Genomic DNA, 18,174 nt, shown 5'->3' on the forward strand with positions numbered 1-18,174 from the left:
ATGAACTCAATAATATGTGAAATATGACTCATACATCGACTATCTATGAACCATGAGGATATTTTTGGCTGTGTTTGCTTCATGAGAAGCCATTAACAAGCTTTCGTCTTCCATTCCTGACTCTTTAGTAAAATTTGCTCTCTATACATGATGTTGTTGTGGTTGATTCTGCTTTAACCTATAATTCTTTTCAATGTGAACCATTTTTCATACATTGAGGATTGAATAATATGCTTCATACATTGCATCCATCCAAGAGGAGAGAAGCAGAGTTTAAGGACTTCAAACATATAAGCTACGTGAGAAGTTTCTATTATATTGTTGTGGAGTTGCTCACTGTGGTCATGATCAAGCTGACAACAAACACACAACTAAAGAAAAGAAATCACAAATTAAGAAAATACCTCAATTTTTTTTCATGAGTATTGTTATTATTGAGTGTGCCTCTATATGGATGTGTTCTCTTCTTTTATCCTTTCTTTTCTCTTTATGATAGGTGTGTGGTTGTATAATCATTCTACCCTTATTTTCTTAATTCACCGAAATTCCAAGCTTTGGTTTTCCTAAGTAAGATGTCATATTATTTCAGAGAAAGTAAAATATTTTCAGGTTATTTGCTATTGTAAGGAATTGGCAACTACAATTGTCATTTTTGAGTAAATATCGAATGCACAAAGATAATACATATAACTTAATGAATTGTTTGCTTTTTTATTTCAATATTTAAAGAGATTTAATGCATTATTATTGCAGAAACATATGACATATAAAGAAGACGACCGACATGCTTCTGCTATATGAATATTCCATCTTCAGGGGCATTCACTAGAGGAGCAGATCCTTTAAATGGAAGCATGCAAGAATAGGTTACATATTTGACACTATCAATAAGCACAACAACAAATATCTGGGAGACTGACTTTGGACCTATGAAACCATCACCATCAACCAGAACAGATACTACCATGGAAAAATGTGGCTTGTTCTCATGCTTTCCATTTCTTCCAGTTTGTTCTTCAGAAATGCAGTGAGAGGGTCTAGAAAGGGAGACTGGAGGGCCATTGAGGATCCTTCTATATCTGTGGAGGCGCGAGCCATTCTACCTTTCTTCCATAGATATATCTCTAGCAGAAAATGACGCATCAAACTCGAACACTTTTGTACACATGCCCGACCTCAACAAAGGTCCTGCGCGAATGAACACAAAAATGAATTAATATACTGGAGAGCAGAAGGCTATTCCAAAACATGAATTAATTATGACTCAAAGCAATTAAAAGTTCCTAAATTTCAAAGCAAACACTAGAGGAATTCATTTATACTAAAAAAAATGGAAAACAATAAGAATTAATAGGCAGTCGAGATTTAACAACACTTACGCGCAAACCTGCAAGGTACCACTCATGCGTAGTTGACTTTACATTCTCTCTCCCCTCGGATGCAAGAATGCTTTGTCCCATTGCAAGACTTCGACAAAGGCGAGAATGGATTACTGGGATAGCAGGGGCTAAATCACCTATGAGGCCTGCCTCTCTATTTTTTCTTATAAGCACTTACATGAAATACCATGGCTTTCTCACTTGCCAATACTGATTGAATTATCAAGTTCCCATCAATCTAAACAAGTTTATCATTCCTTGGGACATACAGAGAGGCTTCCAGAGGATCACCACCATTGCCCACATGAGCAAACTCATATGCAACCTTATTGGTATTTTTCAGATTGCTTTCACCCTGACCTCCCCGGCCACAATGGGAGCTATGATCTTTACCACCATATTTCCCAGAATAACCAGTCCAATTCACATGCCCGTCAATAGTCAAAACTCTTCCAAGATTTTTTTCATAAAATCCATTCAAAAAAGACTCTAAATGGTTCCCTTATGCCTCCATATATGCCTTTCAATAAAGGAACCAACCCACCAAAGAACAGGATGAAGAACAACACACCAAGGAAGCTATCACTAGAAACTTTCTTTGTTTCAACCTCACTCTTCTTTTTCTCAACCTTCTTGTTACTTTTCGGCGCGAATGCTAGTGCCTATGATTTCAACTTTGGAATGGGAACCAGTGGCACTTGAGATCCTTGTCGGCTCATCATATAATATGGTGTATATGACATCTATGGAGGAGGATAGGGATTAATCTCGGGGGGTGGTGGCACTTGAGAAGGTACACTAGTACCTCCAATTTGTGCCTTTAGAGTAACATTTTCTTCCACCGCATAGGATAACTTTGTATTCAAATGTTGAATTGTTGACTTAATATTCTAAACTTATTCTCTTTTCCTTGAAAAGAGAGCACTTTCCATGTTCCTAATTTTTCTAGTTATCCTCTTTTCATCCTCATCCTTGTTAACTGGAGCTCCCCCAAGACAAAATCCTGAGGTCGAATTGAATTTTCTAGATGAACCAGAACTCCCCAACAATTGAATCTTAGGTTGACCAAAGCTATTCGGGTTCATTTGACTTGAGGCGAAACCCGACTTCGACCCGAGACAGTCTGGCAAACTATTAGGTTTTGAAATGCATCATCATTGATAGTGTTTGGAAAACTATCATTGAATGATTCATCAAGAATGATGGCATCGGTTGTGAAATTGACATTTGGAAATTCCATAAGGAAACCTTCAACATTTTCTTGGTATGTTGTGTGTAGGGCGTAAAAAGTACCGTCAAGAGGTATAGCTGCAAGTCCGTCGAACACCCGATGAAGTTCGCTTCTTCCACCGGTGGTGGATCGGCCATATCTAGAGTTTTTCAGCAATTGATAAGAGATTTAGGGAGAGACAAGGTAGGAATAGAAAGGAAACTTACAGTTACATTTCTTTTATAGTTTTATTTTTCAACGATCTTAAGATTGATCTATTAAATTTAGTAGATATCATATCTAAGAAATAAAAATTTAGATTCTTGAAGTTTCAAAATTAATTTTGTAATATTGTTTTAGTTGGTAATATTAATCATATCATCAGATAATATATATAAATACCCCCACACACACACAACCTTAAAAGCATGAACTCCGTAACTTGAGTATCAAATTACTAAAATACCCCAACATAAAACACTAAATTTAGTATATATGTTATATATTTAATATTATATTTATTTACGCTATATTATATTAAATGCATACACATTTTCACATTGATGGCCAGTTACTCTTCCGAAAGGTTGCAACTTTTTAATAGTGTTGTGACTTATTCGATGAGTTATGACATTTTCAAAAAAGTTGTGATTTTTCTAAAGGATTGTGACTTCTCTCAAAAGACGCAATAAGAACCTTCATAATATCCATTCATGTCTTTAAAATAGAGGGTGTTTCTCACACTTTTAAACTACAAGTTTTATAAGTTTTCTATTCTTCTCCTTAAAATAAGGAAGATTGTAAGAGTTGTTCAATCATGCAATTACAATATTTTTGGTTTTCTATTCTTCTTCTTAAAATAAGGAAGACTGTGAGAGTTTTTCAATCATGCAATTACAATATTTTTTTGATTGTAAATTAGATAGATCACCGATTATTGATTCGACAAAGATTATGAAATAACTCAACTTCAAATTAGAAGAGTATTTTGATATTTCATACTTACTCATTTTCATAACAATAAAATATACTTTTGTAGCAACTTCTACTTGACAAGAAAATCAATGATTTTCTGTAGCAAAAACTACCACTTGGTTTTCAAAATCTGAGAAGTATCAAGCTGTTGGAGAAAAAGTATTTGATCAAAACATATTTGAAGAGTCCAAACTACATTTAGTAAGTACTCTTTCCTTTCAGATTTTTTAGTGTACTTTTACTTTTATTTAGTTTTATATAAAATGTTATTTTTTCTTTGGTGTGGGGCACCTAAATAAGACCATAAAGTGAAAAGACATTTTTATATATTCAACATATACTCCTTAAATTAAAATTCTTCTTTATTTTGTAAAATTTCATATCAAATTAAGATTACACCAATCTATATCTATATTTTTTATATGTCTATATTACCTAACTTAAAACACCAAATGTAGTACATCTTTTTGTTTTTTATATTGTATTTTATTTATTTATGTGAGTTTTCTACAGGACTGTGACATCTCTTTTGATAACGCACAATAAGTACTTTTCCATAAGCTACCTTTGTTGCATATAAAAATAGGGGCTTCCTCAAATTTTTAAACTACATTTTTTAAAAGAATATTCATTCTTGTTCTTCTTAAAACATCCTATTTAGTATATCTTATATTTTTTTATGATGGAAAAATAGTGTGGTACTTGACTTGATATTCACGTGCAATGCACGTACGTCAAAACTAGTATATATAAGTGGTGAAAAAAGTTAAAAATCAAATATCAAAATACCTCTATAAAATTGATTTACTACAATAAAACCATTAATAACACATAGTTAAATAAATAATAAAATATCTAAAAAACATATGACAGTTACTTATTAAGTTTATGATGTTTTTTATTTTTTAAATATTAAATTAATTGGCAATAATCATCAATTCTAGTTAGTGATTAATGACCAAATTATGGAGAATTTTGAAAGTTGCGAAAATTGTTCTATATAGACTAAATATATATATCTATATCTATATTTACCTTAAAAACATGTACTCCTAACCTGAATGTTAAATTACTATAATATCCATAACTTATGTTGTGACTTTTTTGTTGAGTTGTCACTTTTCAGATAAGTTGTGATTTTTTTCAAAGTGTTGTGATTTTTCAATGAGTTGTGAATTTTCAAAGAGTTGTGGCTTTTTCAATAAGTAGTGACTTTTCCAAAGAGTTATGACTTTTTGAATAAGTTGTGATTTCTCGAAAAGGTCATGATTTTTCAAATAAGACACAAAAAGTATTTGTTCATACTACTCTTTGTTGACTATAAATAGACGGACTTCCTCTTATTTTCCAACCACAATTTTTCCTAATCTTCTACTCTTCTACTTCTTGTATATAATTTTTTTTGTATAATTTATTGCCGTTAAGTGAGTTTGATGTTTAGTGGAATATGAGGTACCACTATTCTGATGACAGGTTTATCTCACCTGTAGATCTTTTTTTTTAAGGAGACGTTTTTGTACTTTTTCTTCTTAAACCTTTGTTCTTCATTCATATTTTAGCACTAACTATTTGGTGAGTACTTTGATTTGGAGAAAGTATTGGGGTTTAAATTGGGGGCTCTCTTTGTCTCTCCGGAGGGATATGTCGTCGCCGGCGACATAGTCTGAAAATTTCGCTGCCGCCACCATCTCCACCTATGCCTTTGTAATTTATCCGACTTCACCATTAGCTCCTCCACTTACTCAAGGAACTCTCAACCATTTCTTTCAAATTAAAAAGCTCGAAAAAGAGAATATTCATACCACCACCAAGACCAATATGAGTCTAATTTGGTTGAAATTATTTTTTGGTGATTGGAGATGGTAGATTTGATTTTTTTTTTCAAAATTCTTACATGAGAGTTGTTAAGAAATTTACAATAATGAATCCAGAGGAGAGGTGGTAATGGCTCATCTATTTTGGGATTATAAGGGTGGAGAGATTTGGCATATGCTACCTTGCATACATGCGTGTGGTTGGAATGTTGGCTATAGATTGAGGGGACTTTTGACCATTTTATCTTCCTTTAGAACTTTGTTATGTAGAGCGCTTATGATTTTAAGTTTTTCTTTCCATTTTGGAGTTAAGGTATGGTTGTTCAAAATAAATTTGGTATGAACCCATATTTTTATGTAATTTTGTATTATTTTGTTATGGAATTTTTTTATGTGTTATTATTCTTTTAAGTGATGCTTAGTTGATAAAACTTTTATTAATACCTGATAAGTTTGATAATAATTGAATAGTTTAGCAATATGTTTCTTTTTAAATACAAGTAATTTAAATAAAGATTGCTAAAAGATTATTACTTTGAAAACAAGATTTTGATTGTGTTACTTTATAGTCAATTAACATAGTTTTGTGAATTTTCATGTCCGGAGGCTACTCCGTTGATGTAACACGGGACCTAGGATCACGAGTGACCCCAAGCTAACCGTGAGGCTTGCATATCATAAGCATACTGAGAATCTCTAAGAAAAACATGAACTAATGCGGAAGCTAAATCAAGTGATAAGTGAAGGTGGAGAATACCCAAAATTGATATGAATGTATTTAACTTGTTAAGGGTTCAGAGATACTGCACATTCACTCAAAGCTAAAGCTTAATCTAATACTATGTCTAATTAGACTCTACCGATCTAGAGTTAATGGGACATTCCCCAGCTAACCCTAGCAAAACTTAAGACTGAACTAAAAGACTGATTATGAATAAAATATGTCTATTGTCCTCAAAGTATGAGGACTCATCATTGAAGCTACTCGATACAAATTTATGTGTGATCTAGATGCTGAATATTTGAACCTATATTATGAAAGAATGTAGCGTAAAGTATGTGTTAGTACTTGGAATGTACTGGGCATACAAGATACAAATAATATTTATACAAAAATATAGGTCGGACAAAGCATAACTGAGCAATGACATAATCTGAACATAAGGTATGTCTCTGTTATTTCGGTCATAGTCTAGGGGGTAGTTGTCATTTTCCCTTTCTATAAAATTAATCATTGTACACCACATCTTCGTACTATTATAAAAGTACAAGAAAATTAATGAACGTAGGGAGTCATCAATTTTTGAATGCTGAAAATTCTTAGAGCATATCTCAATAGTGTATTTTCTTTGATCAATATTGACACTTTTTCGAAGAGGTTAAGCATGATAATTTTTTATTTATAAAAACCTCAATTAAAAAGAAAGAAAAATCATATTAATTTTTGAATACGATAAATTATTAACTTCTTTTAAGAAGAAGATGCATAGAAAAGAATTCAAAACGGAGGAAATGAGTTTCTTAAAAAATTGAATATTTGAATTCGAGATGCGTTATTTGATTATGAGCTTGTCACGTGTTTATCGTTAAAATTGAGGGTAAATTTGTGTCAAAGTATAATCAGAAGGGTATATTTGGACTTAAAGTATAACGAAGTGTCTATTTAAAACATTTCCAATAGAAGAAGGGTAATATTTGACCATTTTCCCTAATATTATTTTAAAAAATGTTGTTGGTAAAATTTACGTCTTTTCAAATTGTGTATAATTGGATTTTAAAAAGAAAACAAAAATTGTTCCTATATCAAGTCAGATATTTAATTCCTTAATTTTTGACTCAAAAGAAGCACAAAATCAAATGTTCCTATATGAAGTCAGACATCTCTCTAATCTCTATTTGTTAGTAGATCTGATTGGTAAGCTTTCTCCTTCTATTGTGTTTCTATATATGAGATTATATAAAGATTCTCCCCTTTTGTAATAATTATTTTATTTTTGCTGTTTTGTGGTTAGGGTTGATATTTGAAATGTCTCTGTTTTCAAATTTGATGAGTAGATTTGCTTGTTGTAGTGTGTTCCAAATTCTTATCCACAACCGTTCTACGCTTAAATCACCGACATTACAAACTTTATTTGCCCAGGTAAGTTCTCTTATTTTCTTTTTTGTTTTTCGTATTTAGATTTGTCTTTGTATAACAAAATAGGATTGTAATTTCCCTTTTTCTTCTATGTTCGGATCCAAGAGTCTTTTGTCCCGCTGCAGGACTTCGATAAAGGCAAGGATGGCTAAATCTCCAGGAACTGTGAGGTCTACCTCATCATTTTTCTTATCAGCACTTCCATGAGATGTCATGGCTTTTTCACTTGCAAATACAGACTGAATTATCGAGTTTTAGTGAATATAGACAAGTTTATCATTACTCGGTATGTACAAAGAGGCAAAAATAGGATCACTGCCATTTCCCATGTAAACAAACTTATTTGCAGCTTTATTGGTAGTTTTTTATTGATTTCACAAAATCTCCCCAGCCACAATGTAAGTGATGATCAAGTCCACCGTATTTCCCAGAATAACCAGTCCCATTCACAGGCCCGTCGACAGTCAAAACTCTTCCATGATGTTACCAAAAAATCCACTCACAAGAATCTCCACTCATAAATGGTTCCCTCATACCTCCATATCTCACTTTCAATGAAGGAACTAACCCACCAAAAAGAAGCATGAAGAACAACACACCAAGGAAGCTAACACTAGCAACCTTCTTTGTTTTCATCTCACTTTTCTTTTTCTCCACTTTCTTGCTACTTGTTGGCGCGGGCACAACTGCCTACCCTAGTCACTATCCTAGTCGCTTCGTCATATATGGTGGTGTACATGACATCCATGGAGGAGGATGGGGATACATCTCGGGGGGTGGCTGCACTTGAGGAGCTACACCAGTTGCTCCAAGTGTTTCCTTTAGAGTTACATTTTATGTTATTTCATACGATATATTTGCATTCAAATGTTGAATGAAGTATTCTAACTCCTTAACATAATGCTTTTTTCATTGCCTTGACAAGTGAGCACTTCCCCCGTTTTTCTAGCCATCATCCTTTTTTTCCTCATCATTATTAACGTTATCACTCAAGAAAAATATAGTGGATTTTTTTGTTTGTTTACATTATTCGAGTCATTACTATGTTATTTCCTTTTCAACAAATAACTACATTAGCATTGAATTTCGGTTCTACAACTCCACCTTTTGCTGAATTACTTCCTAACTTAGGGGAAGAATGTACCAATCTGTTAGAACTCAACAGATTATTCAACCCTTTTGAGAGACCGGAACCACAATTCGCTGATGGCATGTTCAAGTACCCGGAGACATGGATAGAAATCTGGCTCAATAACACATACACTTCATCCAAAACTCCTGAGCTTCTCCAACTACGAAGTAGCCCTGGCGATGACATGTCCTTAACCATATCAACTACCGCTTCCTGATTGGGGGCAAAATTGCTCATTTCCCTCGACGTCAACTTGAAATTTCTAGAAGAATCGCTAAAATTCCTAATTAATTCACTCGCAAGTTGAGTAAAATCAATTAGGATCCATATGGAGCAGGTTTGATCTGGTAGCTTCCCCTTTGACAATCTCCTGAGGTTGACTTGATAGTTCCAAAAGCATCATAAAAAAACCCTATCGATTGCCAAAGATATTTGGTTCCATCTAACCCGAGTCCAAACCTGACTCCGATCCGAGATAGTAAGGCATGTATCTAGGTGTATGAAATGCATCATTATGGGTAGGGTTTCGAAAAATATCATTAAATGATGCGTCAAAAATGATGACATCCGTTGAGAAATCAACGTTCCAAAATTTCATAGGAAAATCCTCAATATTTTCTTGATATGTTGCAGTCTTGTGTGCGGCGGTGTGCGGCGTAAAAAGTATTTAGCAATTGATCACAGATTTAGCGAGAGACAGAGTAGGGATAGAGAGGAAACTTTCATTTACTTTTGTTTTATATATTTTATCTTTTGAGATTGTTCAAATTGATATATTAGATTTTGTAGATATCATATCTTAGAAACAAAAATTAAGATTCTTAAAGTTTAAAAAAATAGAATTGTAAGGTAGTTTCATCAGTTGATTATGTGTATTTAGTTCTATTTATTTTTTCTATGCCTCTATATTTCGCACTTAGAAGTTCATAATCTAGAGTTCAATGACTTGTGTATCTTTTTAAAATGAATCTTTCTAGTTAAATCAAGAGCACTAGTCTAACTAGAAATTAAGACAGAAAGTTGAATTTTAGAAAACGTCAAAGCAACATACTTTTTACGTCTTACACATGACCACAACATACTTTTTATGTCCTAAACATGACTGCAACATTTGAAAAAAACGTCGATAATTTTCTTTGAAAATTTAAAACTTTTTTTTGATGCATCATTGGATGATACTTTTCCAAACCCTACCGATGATGATGCATTTCAAACGCCTGAGTACCTTCCTAACTGTTTCGGGTCAAAGCTATGTTTGAAATTATATTAGATGGACACAAATAGCTTCGGTCAACCTGGGAGTCAACTGATGGGGAATGTTGACAATGCATCTTGAACATTTAAGTCAACCTCGGGAGATTGTCTCGGGAAGCTCTAGGATCGAACCCATTCCATATGGCTTTTTATTGATTATGTCCACTTGGCAATGAATTGATTGGAAATTTTAGCGATTCTTTTAGAAATGTTAAGTTGACATTGAAGGAAATGAGCAATTTTGTCGGAAATCAGGCATTGGGAGGTCTGATGGTTATGGACATGTCATCGCCGGGACTACTTCATAGTTGGAGCAGCTCAATATTTTCGTATGAAGTGCCTCCACCGTTGCACCATGTTTCTAGGGATGTCTCCGGGTACATGAAGTGCCTCAATCATTGTAGGAGTAGTCCTTGTTTTATGGAATATGTCTTGTAACAACATATACTAGTAGTTCGATAAGTATGGTTTCTACTAACTTTTTTTGAAAGATTTTATAGCTCTATGTGTGTTTGCCTTCTGTAATTTTAGAGCCAATGATGACTACGACAAAGGCATAGGGAGAGATTTAAAAAAATCCAATGTAGAATGTTATCCTTGCTATAAATTAAGTCATTGTCATTCTGAATATCGTACTAGGCTGCCTAATGACAAAGAAGAAAAGTCAACTTTTGTTGAGGATAAGGAAGGACAAACCTTGTTAATGGCGGTTCATATTAAAGTGAGCTCAGTAGCAAGTTATTTGGTACACATGTGAATACCTCCTGTAGTAACAATATGACTGGAAGTAAGTCTTCTTTTACTAATTTAAGTGAAAACTATTGGTGAATAGATAGTTTTGGTGATCTATCAATAGTGAATGTGATGGGAAAAGGTACAATATCAATTCTAAAACAAAAAATAGGTGTGTGGAAATCATATCAAACCTGTTGAGTGTTGTCCCCATCAGCTGTTACAAAAAAGGGTATGCCATCACGTTAAGGAATGATACGTGTGAGATTTCTAGTCACCCAGATGAGTTATTAATTTTGTGAAAATGAATCAAAACAGATTTTTTCCTTTGAAAATTGAAAATGTTCAATCTTGCTACGTGGCGCAATTGAAAATTCTTTCATGTCATTTTTTATATGAACACTTGAATTTTGGTGGCTTGAAGATCCTTCAAAGGAAGAGTATGGTGATGGGGCTTTATGAAATTGTTGTTCCATCTCAAGTTTGTGAAGAATGTGTTGTTAGAAAACAACATCGTTTCAGTTTCCTAACAGTAAGTCATGGAGATCCAAGGAGGTATTACGGCAAGCACACTTGGATATCTGTGGGCCATTAACACCAATCTCTAATGGGGGCAAACAATATTTTATTACCCTTATTGATGATTAATCCAGTTAGGCTGGGGTGTATATTCTGAAAGAAAATTTGGAGGCTTTTAATGTATTTAAAAGCTTCAAAGTACGTCTGGAGAATTAGATTGGAAGGGCAACTAAGAACCTTCTGATAGATCCCGGAGGAGAATAATGCTCTAAGATATTTGATGAATTTTGTGAGACTCGTGACATTTGAAAAGAGCTCTCAACAACATATACACCGCAACAAAATAGTGTGATAGAGTGGAAGAATAGAATCATTTTTAAACATGGTTTGTAGCTTGCTGGCTCGGGGAAGATTTTCAGAGGAATTATTGCCAAAACATTTAAATGGAGCTGTTGGAATTCAGACCCCCAAATTTTCCTAAGGAACAAGTATTTTCAATATGTTCCTTTGTAGATTACAACAGTTACGTTATGTTAAATAAATAAAATAATGACACAATATTTTGTCGCGGAAAACCACCAAAACTCATAAAGGGTAACAATCAGGACCTACACCTCTGTAGGATTTAACTCCACTTTATTCAACTACGAACCTCAACAAAACATTACAAGTCTATGTAACCTAAGGAATTATAAACTCAAAATCCAAGCTAAGAAAGGTTTAAATCTTCTATCGTCTGTCACGTTTCTCAAACTTGTTAGACGAATCCTACACACACACTCGATTGCAATAAAAACTCTTAATTACAATCATACAACTTTTTCCTCACAAATTTGCAACACTCCCAAGTAACTCTCAAAACTCTTGATCGTGTTTTGATCTTCTCTCTATGTAAGTGCGTGATTGTTCTCAAGCGAAACTATCGTCCTATTTATAGATTTAGACTTGAATCCAAAACCTATTTCAACTAGAAATCCACATGTGCTCTGCTTCCTTTTTCTCTTTAAACTTAGAAGCTCATGCGTAGTATTCCTACATTGTGCGGAACTTGTCTTCGTCCCATCTTCAATTCCTTCTTCAACTAGAACATTACTTTGCCGCATCTTCAACTCGAACATCATTGTCTTTCCCGATGGAACAAAACCTTGTAGGATTAGGACTTCTCTTTGTACTTTGCATTTAAAGGAAACTTCTTACGTGATTTTCCTTATATACTATGCAACCTCAAACTATTTCCTTAAACAAGTAGAAAATAGTTTTCCTTCTTTGTATTTACCGCCTCAAACTAGTTCCTTAACCAAGCAGGAAATAGCTTTTCCTTCTATGAATGAATTATAATAACTATAAACTTATGCTTGTTTCCTTATCTAATTAGGTTGTTGTTTTCCTACTTTAAGATAGCCTCCTATTTCCTCTTCCAGTAAGCTTTCCCGACTTAATTCACGTTTGCTCAACTTGCTCCATAATGCACCGGATTGTCAGTCTTCAAAATATACATAAACATATGTACCTAACAGGAGCATTCTTATCTTGAACAGAAGTTCTACTTTTGCTCTTCGAGATGTAATACCATAGGAAATTTGGAGAGGATGTATATTGATAGTAGACCACTTCAAAAATTTTGGATCCATTGCTTATGCACATATTTCAAAAGCAAAAAATAAAGAAGCTTGATAATAGAGGTGATAAATGTGTTTTTCTTGGTATTATTAAAACATGGTGTGCTAGCATTTGATGCAAAAAATGAGGTTACAACAGTTGTACGTGTGCCTATTCCACATGGGAGATATGGTGTGTTGACTCAGGTAAAGGATGAGCTATCCTATGTAACTGTTTACAACGATTGCGGGGATGTTTTTATGTTGGATATGTACAGAGCAATGGACATGAGTCTGAATCGTAGTGTGTGCATATATCTTGGACACAAGAAGTCTCGGCAAACATTGGAGAAAGATCCCTTTGTTGACAATGGTACTATGTTGTGCAACGTATTACCGTGTATAAACAGTGGTATGACATTGTGGTGATCTACACAACTGAAAGGATATATCTTTATTACTTGAATAGGCAGAAGGTGGAGATCTACTATTATGACTCCAGGACAATTAAATCCTAAGAGAAGATTCATACCGTACACAAACAGTCTCGTTGCGATATATGAGCTGAAAAAGTAGTTGTTTTGTTGCTGTCAAGTAAAATTCTCATGTTTAAGTTCATCTTCTTTTGTTTTTATATGACTCGGATTGCAGATTAAGTTGTTTTTGTAATAGACATGTTTTGGATTGCCAATGTAGTCTAAACGTTTTTCCTCACTCATTTTTAATTATTTCTTACTTGATTGCGTATTTTTACTTGTGAGTTCCTTTCTACTGCTACCATTTAAATTTGACGATGAAATGTGCGGTATGATCAGCAACAGAACAACTACTTCTCCAGCTCATGTAGCAGTAGAAAGGAACTCACTAGTAAAAACAAGCAAAAAAGCAAGAAATAATTTAAAATGAGTGAAGGAAAAAACGTTCAAACTACCTTGGCAATCCAAAACATGTATATTACAAAAACAGCTTAACTGCAATCCAAGTCATATAAAAACAAAAGAAGATGAATTAAACATGAGATTTCTACTTGACAGCAAAAAAATAGCTACTTCTTCAGCTCATGTATCGCAGCTAGGCTGTTTGTGTACGGTATGAATCTTCTCTAAGGATTTAATTGTCCTGGAGTTATAGTAGTAGATCTCCACCTTCTGCCCATTCAGGTAATAAAGATATATCCTTTCGGTTATGTATATCACCACAATGTAAGCACCACTATTTATACACGGTAATACGTTGCACAATCAAGTACCATTGTCAACAAAGGGATCTTTCTCCAATGTTTGCCGAGACTTCTTGTGTCCAAGATTTACGCACACACTACGATTAAGACTCATATACATTCCTCTGTACATATCTAACATAAAAACATCCCCGCAATCGTTGTAAACAGTTACATAGGATAGCTCATCATTTACCTGAGTCAACACACCATATCTCCCAGGTGGAATAGGCACAAGTACAACTGCTGCAACCTTATTTTTTGCATTAAATGCTAGCACACCATTTTCTCCATATTCAGCATACAAGTTATTCAATCCTTGACAAAGAAGGTTGTAACTAGAAGAGATGTTTTTGATGAGGAGAATACTTGGTATTGGAATATACATCAGTCTACTCCAATCCTAATTAATAATGAAGTCGAAGAAGTAGTTGCAACACCCAAATTTGCTGAAATTTCTACTGAAGCAGGTTATGATATTTCGTCACAAGTTATGGAAGAAACTAATGCACCTGATCAGCCTCTTAGTTGTGCTTGCATGAGGCCCACATAGATGATGGATTATAGGGTAACAACAATTCTTGCTAATGAAGTTGTTCCCCACTTTGCTTTGTTTGCAGACTGTGATCCTACAACTTTTGAGAATGCTGTCAAAGAGGAGAAATGGAGAAAAGCTATGGATGACATGATTCTATTGAAGGAAATAACACTTGGGAGTTAACAAATATTCAAAAGCGCACAAAATCATCGGAGTCAAATGGGTTTTTAAGACGAAACTGAAAGGAAATAGTGAAATCTATTACAACAAATATAATTATAAGGGACAAATTATTTCGTTATTTATAAAGCATATTTTCTCAAAAAAAAATTTGTGAGACGAAAAAAAATTTCATCAGTCAGTTGTCACTAAAGGTGGGTCACTAGAGACGATTTAGTGTTTCGTCACTAATGAAATTCCATCAACTACAAAAAAAAAATCACAAAATGCATATCATTTGTGACGAATTTGACTGTCATAAAATGTGTATTTTTTTTTGTAGTTGATAAGAGTAATTTTGTCACTAAAAACGTTATTAACACCGACAAAACTATTTGGTTACTAATTATTTAGTTCAATTAGTGACGATACCAATCGTCTCTAAAATTTTATATATTTCATAGTAGAACAAAAGATATTTCGTCCCTAATGACTACCTTTTATATACAAAAAAGTATTTCGTCCTTAAATGTATAAATTAGTGACAAGTTTATCACTCTAATGAAGATTAACAATTTTGTAGTCGAATATAGTATCTTGTCATTAAAAGTATGATTTTTATTGACATCATAAAATATTAAATTAATTCATATTCAATATGGAGGGTACTAGAACAAATATATTGTCACCAAATGTATTAAGATTATGACAAACTAATTTAATTTGTGGTGAAAATGTCTTGAAAAGTTATATATAGTAATCGCAAAATGTTAAAATCTTTTGCAATTAATTAAAAACATTTGATGAAATTTAATTATTTCATATTCATATTATATTTGAATTTAAATTTCATACATTGAAAATAGAATAATAAAACACCCATGATCACACAATAAAGATCAACTAAAAAATTATACTAGATAATATCTCATTTCAAGCTCCTTATTAAAAGTAAATATGTCATATACTTGATTACTAAATATCACTCCTTAAAGTAAGACAAATACGTGGAGTTTCTTCCAAAATATGTGGCGACATTTAGCTTTCAAGTAGTCTTGATTCAATTCTCACCTCTTATACCTGTGGGAAAAAAAGAGAGGACAAAATTAGGAATTTAATTTAAAGTGTGTTCATATTGAGGTAAACAGATGGAATCTGTAACACAATCTATGTATTCAATATGTTGTAATGATCAGTTTCATAAACACTAAATAAAAATGCAAGCATACTAATATGAAGGTCATCTTGGGTGAGCAAGACTGTGTACCTGGAAAGAACTTTTTTAAAAAATTTTTGGAAAGCAATGGACATACTATTATCCTCGCATAACCTGCTACACATGAATTATCAAAATGTTGATATTTGAGTACTGTATTAACTCAACTTTTAACATGTGAAGCATTAGAATCTATGAACATTTAATGTGCAATTTAACTAATCCCTGACAATTGAACAAAATAAAATGATTAAAGACAATGTTGCATGCATTGCCTAGATCTATAAAGAGTCATGCATCATGTTGGAGTTCATATTAACAAAACTTCACTTACTACCTTAGCACTATTTTGTCCATTTATTTATTGTAGATCTTTAGTCAGCCCCAATAATGACTATGAGTTCAAAATATTCAACTCAGGAATTAAAACAAATATCAACTTTCAAAACCTTAATTCTATATGAAGTCTACCATACAAGTAAAAAATTTAGAAGCCTACCAAACATTTGCTGCAATAAAACTGCTTCATGTAGTTCAAGACTAGGACCCAACATCTTGATCATAATTAATTCACTAAATAAATCTACGTATGAATAATATCATTCTTAATCTTCAACAGGAAAGAGGCACAACAATGGGTTTTTAGTAAAATGTGCAATACCAGTCTACCTTACAAATTATCTTTCTATTTATGGGTCGTATAAAGAGAAAATTATCAGTGGGTGATATGTTATGCAAGAAATGTATATCTATTTTGTCTTTATATTGCACAATTAGAAAGATCAAGTAAGGGTAGTATATGGGGTTTCATAACATCTATGTATATAATCCTTAAATTATGTACCACTAGTGTCTTTTTGGACTTGTAGCAATAGAGTTTGACTTCAGATGATTCGATTCACATATCTTTAGTTGGATGATAAAAAAATTGGTGATTTTGAGGCTGCTAGTTAGGAGGGTTATGTTTTAAAACTTACACATAATAAAGTTTCATTTCTTCTACTTTCGTCACTAGTTCATGTAATATTGACTAAGCTGCATATATAGTTAATGAAAATGTTGAACTATCCTCCATTTATGTAACTTTCTGTATCAACGATAGAATGTGCATAGCTCTCCATTCCTTAACCTTTCACTGCTAATTTATATTCAAGAACTCTATCACCTCCGTTATGCAGTAAACAAAGATTCTTATTTGAGTTCTTCAAAGAAAACTTGCTAGCAGATCATGGTCTTTTGCTGTATAATTCTTGATGAGTACTGACAACTCTTTCACATTAGTTTGGACTTTTGGTGTCTCACATATTTTATCGGTGGTCTCACAAGGTCTTTTTCCTTGGGCAATGTGTTAAGGAACAATTTGTTAAGTAAGAATGGTGCAGGTGTTGTGAGATCTATCAACAGGAAACTATGCTACATTTTCTCTTAACAGGAGATTTTGCTAAGAGCATCTAAACACACCTTGCTGCAATAGCTTAAGGGCTCATTTATCCAGCTAAATCAAGTTGCAACACAATGGTGGAAAGCTGACTATTCTTCTAATTAACTGAAACCACTATATCTTACTGCCCCAGCCATCATATATGGCATCTACGGAAGAAAAGAAATATCATCTTCCAAGAATGTTCAATATCAAGAAACAGAGTTATTAATGACATATATCAGAACCTCAATCTCTTGGCTAGAATGAGGTTCCCCATGGGAACCCAAGATCTCTAACATCTGACAACTTATGATGAAAAAGTTGGAAATCTACAAACCCACGAGGTGCACATTAGTATAGTGACATCTTCCTCCCCAAGGGAAATTTAAATTTAATACTGATGGCTCGTCTAGAGAGAACCCTGATCCTTGCTCTCTGGCATTCTGCATCAGAAATAGTAGGGGTCATTGCCAATACTACTAGTTTAGGTGATGAAGTATTGACAATTCATGAAGTAGTGGTGTCACGACCCAAAACGGGCCGCGACTGGCACCCACACTTATCCTACTATGTGAGCGAACCAACCAATCAATCCCCAACATTTCAACCATAAATAACAAATATAATGCGGAAGACTTAAAACTCATTAATGAAAATCGGTTAAATAACTTATAAAAACTCAATACTATTATTCCCCAAAACCTGGAAGTCATCCACCACAAGAACATCTATCCTCAAATAACTAATCTAAGAGTATCTAAGAAACTAAAATAAGTAAAAAGCTAGTCCATGCCGGAATCTCAAGGCATCAAGACATGAAGAGGAAGATCCAGTCCAAGCTAGAAGCAATAGCTCACCCTGAAATCTGG

General features: G+C 33.5%; 1 long non-coding RNA gene and 1 pseudogene across 1 annotated transcript in view; both read right to left on the bottom strand.

Moving 5' to 3' along the window:
* Positions 1-793: 793 nt before the first annotated feature.
* LOC107016850 lies at positions 794-8,884 on the bottom strand (annotated as a pseudogene).
* Positions 8,885-15,620: 6,736 nt separating this feature from the next.
* Positions 15,621-18,174, bottom strand: part of LOC107016852 — a 12,114-nt gene continuing 9,560 nt past the window's right edge. The window contains exon 3 of the long non-coding RNA XR_003577733.1: positions 15,621-15,746. This is a non-coding gene — a long non-coding RNA (uncharacterized LOC107016852). The remainder of the gene's footprint in view (positions 15,747-18,174) is intronic.

This window comes from Solanum pennellii, chromosome 4, assembly GCF_001406875.1.
Source record: "Solanum pennellii chromosome 4, SPENNV200".
Lineage (NCBI taxonomy): Eukaryota > Viridiplantae > Streptophyta > Magnoliopsida > Solanales > Solanaceae > Solanum > Solanum pennellii.